Here is a 12,906-nt window from a genome sequence, read left to right as displayed (position 1 = left end):
ATGGGTAGTAAATAAGTAAGTACAAAAGTAAATGAATTAAAAACAAGATAATGAAAGTCTGTGGTAAATCTTAGGAAATAAACAGGATGATGATATAAAGTGTAACTGGGGTAGAGGTTTCATTTCTTAGTCTTTACAAAAGGGAAAAAACTTCATAAAGATGGAGATTAGAGATCAGATAGGGGTCCTCCTGACATCTGATCCTGCTCCATCTATTCAGTTACTCTCCATCAGTGCCTTTGATGCACACTTTTAATCAGACATGTCTCATTTTCCTAAGAAGGTCCCCCTTCACCTCTGTCCCTGTGCCATTATGCTTTTTGGATCTCCCGTCTTTTCTTCTGATCCATGCTGTTATCCTAGATCTTACTCCTCTCTTCGTTCACTCATTCAAAAGCTCCATGACTGCTCTATTTTTTTTCTCCCTTCTCTTAGTTTTGTAGCACTTGACAGTGTATCGCACAATTTTAATTACACATTGTTTTAACGTATTTGATATTCTCACCTACCCTAGTTTTGTGTCTCTGATCTGTCAGGTCTTGAAGTCAGGGATGATGCCTCATATTTGCTTTGTGCTCAGCAATCACTGGGTGTACAAAAAGTGTTCATACAAGTCTTATACTTAGCCAGTACTGATTGGTTGAAGAGAATATTGGGCTGTGCATGCTAGTGTGAGAGCTATTTTATGGCCAGGAGGGCCTTGTTGTACACGTCAAATGGTGCTACGTAGGTGGTTGCCCTTCTTCCTACACATAAGGCTGGCTGGCACTGCGCTGATCTACCCGGCTGCAAAAAAGCTCTCTTCCAGAGTGCAGTACCTGCCAATGACTTCTTCACTCACTTCCTGGCAGGATGTAGACCAAAACCCCAGACAAACCACAATTTGTTTTATTTAATTATATCACTAGTCTTCACTCTTCCCCTCCCTCCTGCAAAGACAATCCAAATCTCTAGAGCATAATTGGATTCCACAAAAACGCAGTTATTGCTCCTTGGGCAGTTGGAAGAGAAGGAGAATACCATTTACTATTTTGTTTTACTGTGATAAGAAGTAGCAGTCTCTGAAATAGGAGCCTACACAGGCAAAGTTAGATTTTCCCATTGGTCATAAGATCTGGGTGATACGGATAGAGATATTGTTGACTGACGCAGACATCAGTTATTTGAAAGCATTTTAAGTGGCATGGGTTGATAAACCATTTGTCAAATCTAGGTACATTCTTTACTCAGTGGAAGTATGATTTGCATTATAAAGATAAGTTAGAAAGCAATACATATACAAAGATCATATCAGCTTTTCCTTATTGTTTACTCATTCAAATGGTTTCTCCAGTTTTTGGTTCCTTTCCTCAATTCTCTAGCACTTGAAATCTATGCTGTTTCATATAAATTCTTCAGTTTGATATTTATAGTCTTTATTTGATATTGCTTCATCGAATCCATTTATTTGTGGGATTTTATATACCTTCATACTTTGTCTAAAGGAGACTATTTTAGTTCTGTATGTTGAATCCAGCCATGGTGGACAATAAAAGTAGAGCTCGTCAAAGGGGAACTCATGTTCTGTGCAAGTGAGTTCCTGCTCAGTGAAGCTTTCTGAGAATAGATATTTGTAGTCACTGCCCTTATATATTGATTCTGTACTTACTATCGGAAAATTGACTCTTCATCTCATTTCACGGCAAACAAAACAAGGCAAGTTGAAGGGATTAAATGCTAGAGCACGAGAGGGGAAAGTTGCAGATTTCCTGTGGTTACTATTGAAAACATTCTGAACTAGTGCCTGACGTATTAGCGGCTTGTTTGTTTCCTTCTTAAAAAGAGCTTGGATGTGAATGGACCCAATAGTGGAAAGAGGCTCCTGCAAAACCAGCGTTTCCAGCATGGAATTTGTGAGTGGGTGGGAAATGCTTACTTGCTATTTACCTGCCTTGCACTGCCTTTGACACACATGATGAGCCAGCGTCGTTTGACTGTCACCTCCTTAGGAGGCAGGATTCTTCAGCCCACACTCTGCTCGGCCCTGATTTCTTCTCTGTGCATGCTTTGTGTCTGTATTTTTTGCCCAGACTGTGCATTTTGAGGGAAGCACCAACCCAAGACAGGCTCCTCAGCTTTGTCATTGTAGGGAGACCGACAGAGCCTCCCACACAGCGACACCCTCAAAGGGAGGCAGGGATGCCAATTCCTTTGAAGAAGCATTTCTTAAACAAAAGGGATTCCCCTATGTGCTGGAGTGCCTGACAGTTCTTTCTTTCCCATCACATTGGGCAGAACTCACAGATGGGTGGCTGTCTATTTGTACTTATTAGGACATACGTTGCTAAATAAATAAATAAATAAATAAATAAATAAATAAATAAATGTTTTAAACCTCTAGGCTCTGGCTTCAACTCATTAAAAGTTTAAGTTGTTGCGAAGATGCAATTACAGATTTATAAACAAGCTAAATGTATTTTAGAAATAAAATAGATGGGGACCCAATATAACAGCTCTGGCTAGTACACGAGCCAATATTAGTGAATTCAGATATGCCACAAGTCAAAGTGTATTCTCTGAAACATGATAGAGCCGATAGTCAAAGCAAGAAATTCCAGTTAGGACGCGGTGACGTTTGCCTTCTACATATGAAGTATCTTCTGTAACTCTCAGCAAATGTGTGCGGCTGGAGAACCCCATCACTGACGTCTTCTGCTAAGAATGGACTTGAACTACCAGATTAGTATCAAAATACACTCATTCTCTGCAGGCCTCCTGGGAAGGGAATAGCCCATGGCCAACCCAGCACCCCAGGCATCCGTGTTCTAGATGAGACTAATCTGGTCCTTCAGCAGTCCTATAATCTGACCTATAACCCCAGGTCCAGGTGTGAACGAAGTTAGTTGTTGAGGGAGTGTGCTGCCAAGGGGAAGTTGGGGTTCTCTGGGTGTTCCTCAGTGTGTCAGCCCACATTCTGCTGGCTCCCCTCTCCCGACAGAAGCTTCATTGAACACACCAGGACAATGGGAGGCCCAACCCTTGCCCACAACAGCCCCCACCTGCCACGCAAGGTGCTCCATGAGAGTCCCTCAGGGCCTGGGTGGAAGTTGGCGCTGCCCTGGCAGGCCCAGACACTAGCTTGGGAGAAGGTGTACTCACTCCGGGGGCTTTCCATTAGTTGTCTAAACTGGTTCAGCTCTCCAACTCTATCCTACTTCCCTGTTTGTTCTTTTCCTCCCTTTGGGGCACATATTCTTCTCCTTGATGGCCAACTCACCTGCAAATTCAAAATGTCCTTGCTTACAAAGCTCCCTTCACAATAGCTTTAGATTCCCAAGCAGCCTAACAAATTAGCAGGGTTTTTTTCCATTCTCAGAAAATCCCTTGGGAAACATTTCTCTATTTACTACTATATCCCTTGATTTTTTTTTTTTCCTTCTTCTTCCTGGTGGACTCTTCTGGTCTGTGGATGCTCTTTACACGTGATGGCAGATATTCAATGGGTATGTCATCCAGGTTGTGCAGGACACCTTTACTTCCTTTTCCACACCCACCCCAGGGGCCCAAGGAATTGGACCTGTCTTCCGTGCTCTGGTGGAAGATGAGAGGAAATCAATGTTTTCCTCCTATAATTCTGTTTCTCTATCTTCATTTGGGGCCTGGTTGCTGATTTAGGTCCACAGAAAGGATAATTTGTGGAATTGTTTTTGGTAGACCAGAGGAAAGGAGATGGAGCCAAGACTCAGCCTGTGTTTACGTGACAATCCACCGGCTGAGTGAGGCGGCAACATGCCCAAGGGTGGTGAGGAAGCTGCAATTCCTTCTATGGCGATAAGAACTAGAACACGTGGTGAATTCCCCTGGGTCAAAGTAAAGGCAGAAAGATGGGGAGAATGGTGAAAAGTAAGATGGCGCCTTTGTCTAAATATAGTATGGCACAGCGGCAGTGATACTACCATTAAAACAGACTTTGGTGTTCTGATCAGGGCAAGCTATTTATGTATTTCTGTTTGTGCTGAACACCTAAACATGTGGGAGCCTGGATCAGTCTGCCTATCTCTGAATTTTTACACCGCTCTCACCAGAGAACCCAGGTGCTCAGACTGCACCCAGTTGGATGACTTGCCCCCTCCCAAAAACCTGGCAGGGGCCCAGGCTAAACATGACAGTAAAGTTTGAGCAAGTGAGACTCCACCCCTGCCCAGGTCCTGCCTTTAAACCTCCTTCCCCTCCCAGCTGGAAGCAGCTAGGCCCCTCATGGGATCAGGTGAACAATCAGGTCAACTTCTGATAATGAGGTCTTGGGCTTCAATCAGAAAAGAAGGAAATTGAGATTAGCACTTAAACACTATCCATAGCCCTGTCTGGTGGCCTCTACACGTTCATTGACTGCTCACTGACACTGGGAGGAAAGCTCTAGGCAGGGATGACATGACTACCTGGCACAGCGCTGTGGGGAAACACAGAGGAGGGTGTGTTCCTTTTATCACACTGTCCAAAGGATGGCAGGGATGAGGAATAGCTGGCCACCTGGCATGACTGGCACTAACCCTGTTTGGAGAGTTCCCACCAGGGTACAATCTGGCAGCATTTCCTCAGCTTCATGACTTTTGTCATCCTAGTGTGCAAGCTGCCCTGTGGTTTACTTACTAGTTTCTAAAAACATCTATCTACTTTGGAAACATATTCTCCTTTAGCCTTGTCCTAAGCAATGATATCATGAAATCACTGGTTTGATATTTTTTAATATACTTTTGAGTAAATATGTAACTGCCAAAATTAAAAATAAAATAAAGTGTATAAAAATAAAATCAAAAGTACTAGTTCATGAGGCTCCTAAAATTATTAGGAGTACCATGTTTTAGGAAAACAAGGGAGATATGTTGGCTTCAGAGGACAGGATATACTCAATCAAGAACGTTGTCCTGTGTCAATGTGAGAAGGTTGAAAGTGAGTTGATTCCACATTCTTCTTAAAAAAAAAAAGATCTATTTATTTGAGAGGGAGTGGTGTGGGCAAGGGCAAAAGGAGAAGGAAAGAGAGAATCTCAAGCAGACTCCCCACGCAAAGAGCCTGAAGCAGGGCTCAATCTCATGACTCCAAGATCATGATCTGAGCTGAAATCTAGAGTTGGACGCTTCATCAACTGCAACACCCAGGCACCCCAATTCCATCTTATTCATGAGATTCAAGATTCCATTCTTCTGAGATTCAAGATTACATTCTTGAATTCATGAAATTCAAGATTCCATTCTTCTGGTAAAGAAGGAGGAAGAGGAGGTGGAGGAGGAAGTAGACGTGGAGGAGGTAGAGGTGGAAGCGAAGAGAGAAAGAAAAGAAGAAGTACATGTTTGGCTATTAGGTGTCTAGGTAATTGTAAAACATGGATTTCAGATGGTGGGGCTAAGATAAAACAATTTCATAATCGTACAGACCAATACTTTTGCTTGTAGCACTAACCCTGACCAACCATACCTCAAGTCTGCAGCAGTGTATAGGCCGGCTAAGCTAGGTGATCCTGAAGTGACCCAAGACTTCAACGTCCTGGTGGCTCAACACACATTAGTTTACTTCTCCCTCACACAAAGCCTGCTGTAGGTTATGTGGGTTCTCTGAGGCATCTTCCTTCCAAGGATGAGTCAGAGATCCAATCTTATGGCTTTGCTACCTCAGCACGTGTTTGCCAGAGTTACCATAGCAGAGGAACAGCACCTGGAGATTCACATAGGGATGGTTCACTGCCCAAGCCCCAAAATGACCTGTGTGGATCACGTGGCCCTGCTTAGCAACAAGAGGGCCTGGGACGTATTTTTTCCTCTGGGAGTCCAGGAAAACGAGAACAGGACATGGATGAGCACTGACAATCTCTACCACAAGCAAGAAGAATACAACTTTTCGAACGTGACCATCTGTTGTACCGCTCACAGTTATGTATTTCTTCATACATAACACCAGCATAAGGCTGGCCACGTTGTGCCTTTGCCACAAGGTTAGGAGAGATATTACATAGCGAGTGCCCAGGGTTGTTTTGCCTTTATCTAGTTAATCTGGACCAAAAAAAAAAAAAAAAAAAGTGAGGTGTGATAGAGATAGCAAGATTGCTTTAGGGAGTTGGATGCTGAGCTAGGACTTAATTCCAAACCCCAGGGTGAGGCTGCTATTGTTAGACATAGTGCATCCCCCTGTGTGGACCTGTGCCCCAGCAAATGATAATTCTCCTTTCCTCCCCTTCTTGGCAAGACTGAAGGAGCCAGTGTTAGATTTTAAGTTCTCTTTACAATGCTACAACAGCAACAACAACTTTTTAAAACATTGTGGTAGAAAATACCTAACAGAGGGATCCCTGGGTGGCTCAGTGGTTTAGCGCCTGCCTTTGGCCCAGAGCATGATCCTGGAGTCCCAGGATCGAGTCCCACGTCAGGCTCCCTGTGTGGTGCTTGCTTCTCCCTCTGCCTGTGTCTCTGCCTCTCTCTCTGTGTCTCTCATGAATAAATAAATAAAATCTTAAAAAAAAAGAAAATACGTAACATTAAATTCACCATCTTATCCGTTTTCAAGTGTACAGTTCAATAGCATTAAGTGTATTCATATTGCTGTGCATCAGATCTCCAGAACTTTCTCTGTACACAAAACTGAAGCTTGATACCCATCCCTCCCTTGCCCCGGCCCCTGGAAATCACCATTCCACTTTCCATTTCTATAAATTTGATGGCTTTAGAAACCTCATGTAAAAGGAACAACAACAACAATTTTTAGTTAAAAACCATGATTAGAAAACAACAAATCCCCATGGATAAGGAATGTGCCCCTCTTTCACTACAAATAGAAATTTTGAAATCAAGAAAGGGAATGACAGGATCTGTGACACTGGTAGACTTGATGGATCTAATGTCTCCTCTGGTGGCTGTAAAGCAATTAACAAAACACAACTGTGGAAGTTGAGATCCTTATATTTCCTCATAAAATTCACTTCTTGTGCTTAATCTGTTACTCTCACTAGTGAAGTTTGAGAGTCATCAATATGACAGTACAGCAATATTGCCTCATCAGTCATGATTTACTTAATGTTTTCTGAATTTAGTAATATTTGATTAAAATTTAATGTGAACATATCATATCATGCCATATATATTATTGCATCCATTAATCAGGTAACTATAGTAATGAAATGCCGGAAGGTTGGATGAAAAAGGAGCTCAAGTCTTGATATATGTTTGACATAATCCTGTGAGTGATTAACCAAAAAAGAAAAAAGTCAGTCATACAAAACTTCATTAATATATATTACTTTTACAATCGTCTATGTATCATCAGATATTTTTAACCTTTGTTAAGCTGGATTTTTAATTTACTTAAAGACACTGAATATTAATAACCATGAAAGATATACATTGTTCCATTGAATCATAAGTTGACAGAATGATTCATTGTTTATTCTAATTTTTTTGTATAATGATGTGTTAAAATATTATTTAAGCTATTCAATCAGTTTATCATGGGGGAAACAGCACATATTCAGCATATGGCTGTGCAAAATACTAATTTAAATATCATATATTTCTATCATCTTCAACTTCCATATCATTGACCGTAGCAGGTGATCAGTATGACGATGCATAATTTATGTCTGCCACAGACTAGTTTTTGTGTACAAAAATTATCTTTTTCCTATTGAGACATTGAAATTAGTCATAACTTGTTTCCTTTAATACTGTCATTTTAATAAACTAATAAATGACCAGTTGCTATGTAAATATCTGTCTGCCCTGCTCATCAAAGTAGTTAAGGGGTGGAGGGTTTGGAGAAAATGGAGAAATAATGAATAGAATGGAAAATTGATTGCAAAATAGTTTTATTTTGACTCAGTGGAGGAATGTTGATAATTTAAATACAGTTTTCCTCTTAGTTGTTCTCTTTTAAAAATTCTGTCAGATGGCACTTTGTTCACTCATTCATTCATCACATTTTTTGTTGACCACTTCTCTTGACAGGCATTGTTCCAGGCTCTGGGATACAACATGAAGAGATACAGTCTGGTCCCTGGTTCCCAGTAGCTCACAATCTAGTGATGGGCAGGGATGAGCTCCAAAATGGAGTCTGCACAAAGTGCAGTGGGACACAGAAGGGTGTTGGAGGGAGCCTGGAGCTGTCTGGAAAGGCTTGTCAGGGGCTGCATCTACCTTGTGTGGAGACATGAGATGTAAATTAAGAGTTTCTCAGACACACATATGGGGGTGCACCTGTGGGTGAAGTGCGAGGATGGGCAGATTCTAGGAAGAACGAGCAACATGTGCAAAGACTCAGAGGCATGAGAAAGCATTTTTGGGATGAAGCAAAATTCACAAACCTGCCTCCATCTAGTTAACGTATACTGTGGTGTGATAGAGATGTCAAGATTGCCTCAGGGTGCTTCATGTGGAGCTTTGACTCCTTTCCAAGCCCTAAAGAATTGTAGCTCAGAAAATACTACCGAGAAAATTAACTTTAATTTTCCCTTTAAGTGTTCAAACAGAGTAATTATAGATGGAATCAGGGAACCTAGGACTATGATATACTTTGTAGCTAACTTCTATGCTAGTAGGGAATCCATCCTAAGAAAGGAGATGTTACGAAGGGATTTAAAGAAAAAGGACAACTGGACTCTAGGGGTGTTGGAACAGGAATCATTTCTAGGATAAGATTGATTCCAAATAAAGAGATAATAGAGTTAGGAAAGAAGGAAAGTGATATCCGGAAGGAAAGATCAAACCTGCCTGTCCTATGTATCCGAAATGTTTGACCCTGTCCTTGGGAGTGGGAAGTGGCTCCCAGTTGGAGATGAATGCTTTTCATGGTTGGATGAGTCTGGTCCATGGTGAGGTCAAACATCATTTTCAGTGACTTGTTGCAACATTCATGATTAATGTTGATTTATTACTCGATCATTGTGTTATGTAAATAGGCAGCAGTTTTTTTGTGTGTCTTGGTGTGATGCTGGTTTAATTGAGTTTGGGAATGGGGGGAGGAGGTGGGAGGTTCCAGGGTTAATACTGTTAGCTTCTTCCTCAGTAGCAAACTCTTCTCATGATGGATGAAACAGCTAAACTGTTAATGGAATTCCATATGGAAAAGAGGGGTTTTATTATGGCAATCTTATGACAGTAACAGAGAAAGATCTATAAACTAAAGAAAGTTACTTATAAATGTTACCATGAATCAAAAACTGCAACAAAGCATATACTAATTTGCTGACTCTTTAGGCAAACTAAAATTTTATTATTTTATTCAATAATGAGCTTATTTAAACACAGACAGACATGGATACATGGACACACGCACAGGTGCAGAGACGATTCAAATGAGAAGCAAACGTATATTTTCCAATATGATTGAAGTTTATGACAAATGAAAATGGAAAACCCCATTTTTGTTATAAGATTTCTATGATGAAAATGGAATTGTTTTATAATCAGAAAAAATTAATTAAATCCACATTGAACCAATGCTTTAAGTATCTAGTTCATTATCTGGAAGCTTCTATTGGGGATTTGAAACTTGAAGTGGAAACAACTTTCATATCCCTGAAGGAAACACTTCTAGGATTTACTTGGTACCAAGAACTATCAGAAAAAGAATCTCTACCCTAAGGTTTGGAGATTCTGAATCGATACCTGGGTTTCTGATGAACCAAGGAATCTTTCCTATCAATCTGCTTAGGCCCTGTGGAGCTGCTGATCCAGAGTGTGGGAGGTGAGTAGGACAAAGCCTCTTCAATTGTGATCAGATAGCTGTTCAGAGAAAGGTCTTCCCAGAGTTTGCTGTATAGAAAGTGCAACCCACACATCATCATTATTCATTCTTCCAGCTTAAGAGGCTTGTTTTTCACAGATGTGCCCTTCCTGTTTGGCATTTGTAACTGTGGACTGTTGTTCAGTTGAGGAAAATGCGTCATCTAAATATGAACTGAGATTTCGAGCTGATTCATGAACACCTTTTGTTGAGTGAGACATAAAAAGGAGTATCGTTGCCCAGAGTGAGGTATGCAGCCCGGCAAAATTTTACTACGGTATGCCACACCAGGCATAGGGAGGAGAGGGCACCACTGGTGCAGTCAGGGGAGCCCCTCTCTCAGAAAAAAGGAAAATATGAGCGATAAGAAATTTCCTGGAGAAAATAAATAGACAATCTGCTTTAGCTTCCATTTTGCTTGTGTACACACTCTATATTTCTCTGGAAGCTTTTCCCACAGAGATAGTGACATTATTTTTTAAGCCAACTCCCCGATTCATTTCTTTGAAGCAAATTAGCCTTCCTCCTACGCTTTGATTTAGACATTTGTTTTAGGGAATGTTGTATCTACTGAGGCAGTAGAGGGAGGGGAGTTACTGACTCAGTCAAAATGACAGGAAGGGATCTTGTAATTACAGGGGATATATTCATTCATTTAACATTTATTGAGCGCCTATTGTTAGCTAGGTGGTGTGTGCAATAAATGTTTGTGGAATTGATTTCTTGCCACTTCTACGACACTTCAAACTTCCTGTGTCAGATGGTGAAATATGACCCACGCAAATTTGGTCTGGGGATTCAGAGTTCAGAACCCTGAGCCCATTAGAAATCACGGAGATGGTAACAACACCTCAAGGAATATATTTTTATCAGGCTGAACATTTGCTCAAAGTTGGTCAGCTAGCTATTATCAGAGAAAATGAGATCATTCTAATAAAGGACACATATAGTTTCTCTCATGTCTTTTACTGTTTCCACAGTGAATCATCATCATCTAAGTTCACATTTGCATTTCACCAACCGGGAGGAAACAAACACTGCCACCTTATTTCTAACCAGTGTTTTATAGAAATAGTCTAATTTGGTCAAAGTTCTGAGTCTGACTCCTAGCTGTTTCTCAACTCTGTGACCTTGGATAAGTCACTCCTTCCAATATCGGTTTCCTTAACTAAAAAAAGAATAGAGATTAATAAACATGGAATGAGATGATGTTTATAAAAATCGCTTTATTTTTTATTTTACAAGATTTTATTTATTTATTCATGAGCGACACACACACACACACACACACACACACACACACAGAGGCAGAGAGAGAAGCAGGCTCCATTCAGGGAGCCTGACGTGGGACTTGATCCCAGGTCTCCAGGATCACACCCTGGGCTGCAGGCGGTGCTACCCCACTGCACCACTGGGGCTGCCCTAAAAAACACTTTAAACCTGTGAAGCCCTATCCAAATACTCCAAATACACAGTACAGTGAATTTAAAAAGCTTAGCTTAAAATTAATTAAGTCAAAGACAGGGAAAAACTTTTGGTTAGGTAAAATTTATTCTGTTGTATTGAACTCCTTAATCCTTTTCCACTTAATTAGAATCTCCTAGATGCCAAATTCTGAAATGAAATTGATGACTGGAATCCCACCTCAAAATGTGGTTATCGGGATCCCTGGGTGGCGCAGCAGTTTGGCGCCTGCCTTTGGCCCAGGGCGCGATCCTGGAGACCCAGGATCGAGTCCCACATCGGGCTCCCGGTGCATGGAGCCTGCTTCTCCCTCTGCCTGTGTCTCTGCCTCTCTCTCTCTCTCTCTCTTTCTCTCTGTGACTATCATAAATTAAAAAAAAAAATGTGGTTATCCCTGTTCAAATGCAAGCATATATGAGCTGGCTATTAGTCATTTACATCTTAGTATAACTGAGAAGAGATTAAGAAGTTTATTTTAGGGGGTGTCTAGGTGACTCAGTTAGTTTGGTGGGTGGCTCTTGATATTAGGCTCAGGTCCTTAGATCTTAGATCTCAGGGTCCTGGGATTCAACTCTGAGTTGCACAACTCTGTGCTCAGTGGGGAGTCTGCTTGAGGATTTTCTCTCTCCTTCTCCCTCTGCCCCTCCCTCTGCTCAAGCTCTCTCTCAAGTAAATGGATAAATCTTTTTTTTTTTTAAATAAGTTTATTTTAAGAAGGGAGATAGGCTGAACACCCCTAATGGGAGGCTGAAGGGTTGGAAAAGATGTGCATGTTCCCTTAAACTGTAATTCTGAAATCTTCAAGCCACAGGATTTTTTTGTAACTCATTTAGCAACAAAACCTGCCCTGAATGGATATGAGACTGTTTAGATTCTTAATTTTTCCCACTTAGTATAATTGGTTGTTCATATGCTTTGCTGCAGAATATAAATGGCTTTGACTATAGGGTGGTTTTCCCAGGCCCTGCTGAGTGTACAGCTTATGCACAAAATATAAAAAAGTTTCAATCCCCAAAACACAGGGCCTCAATGATTTCATTGAACCTATACAAATATTTTGTACTGCCCAGATTACTTCCATGTTATTGCCCAACCCAACTGAGTCCTTTTAAATGCTTGCCTGTTAGCAAGAGAAATAAGCCAAACTGTATGTAAAATTAATGAACCCATGGAGTTATAAACAACATAGGATTAGCTTCCAAAGTGCCTCATTTTACCTACTTGCATCTATTCTTTTTTTTTTGAGGGGTGAGGAGGGAGGGGGGGAAAAACAGAGGGAGGAGGGGAGAAAGAATATCAATTAGACTCCACATTATTCAGGGAGCCTGACGTAGGGCTTGATCTCAAGACCCTAAGATCATCACCTGAGTTGAAATCAAGACCCAGATGCTTAACTGACTCAGCCATCCCAGGTGCCCCATCATCTGTTTACTTCTATTGGCCTTTTAATTGCAAATCCTTGGTCTTTTGGCTTCTCTGTTATCTGTGTGTTTCAATATACAGGTTGGGTGTTTTGTTTTGTTTTTTTGTTGTTTGTTTTTAATTTCTAAACTTCAGATTTATCTCTGGATTCTGTTTTCCCCATGTCATTCGTCTGCCTGGATTGACAGCTTCGTGATGACAGTATCACTGGAGACATCATGGGGCCCTAATTCTGATGTAGTGAACTAGGAAGTGACCTTCACTGGGAGCTGC

General features: G+C 41.1%; 1 long non-coding RNA gene across 1 annotated transcript in view; it reads left to right on the top strand.

Moving 5' to 3' along the window:
- Positions 1 to 10,919, top strand: part of LOC102152465 — a 46,087-nt gene extending 35,168 nt beyond the window's left edge. Inside the window, exon 5 of the long non-coding RNA XR_005357899.1 lies at positions 9,847 to 10,919. This is a non-coding gene — a long non-coding RNA (uncharacterized LOC102152465). The remainder of the gene's footprint in view (positions 1 to 9,846) is intronic.
- Positions 10,920 to 12,906: the final 1,987 nt, after the last annotated feature.

The sequence above is a fragment of the Canis lupus genome, chromosome 4 (genome assembly GCF_011100685.1).
Source record: "Canis lupus familiaris isolate Mischka breed German Shepherd chromosome 4, alternate assembly UU_Cfam_GSD_1.0, whole genome shotgun sequence".
Classification (NCBI taxonomy): domain Eukaryota; kingdom Metazoa; phylum Chordata; class Mammalia; order Carnivora; family Canidae; genus Canis; species Canis lupus.
The sequence above is the reverse complement of the archived record's forward strand: the minus strand, read 5'-3'. Positions and strand labels throughout refer to the sequence as shown.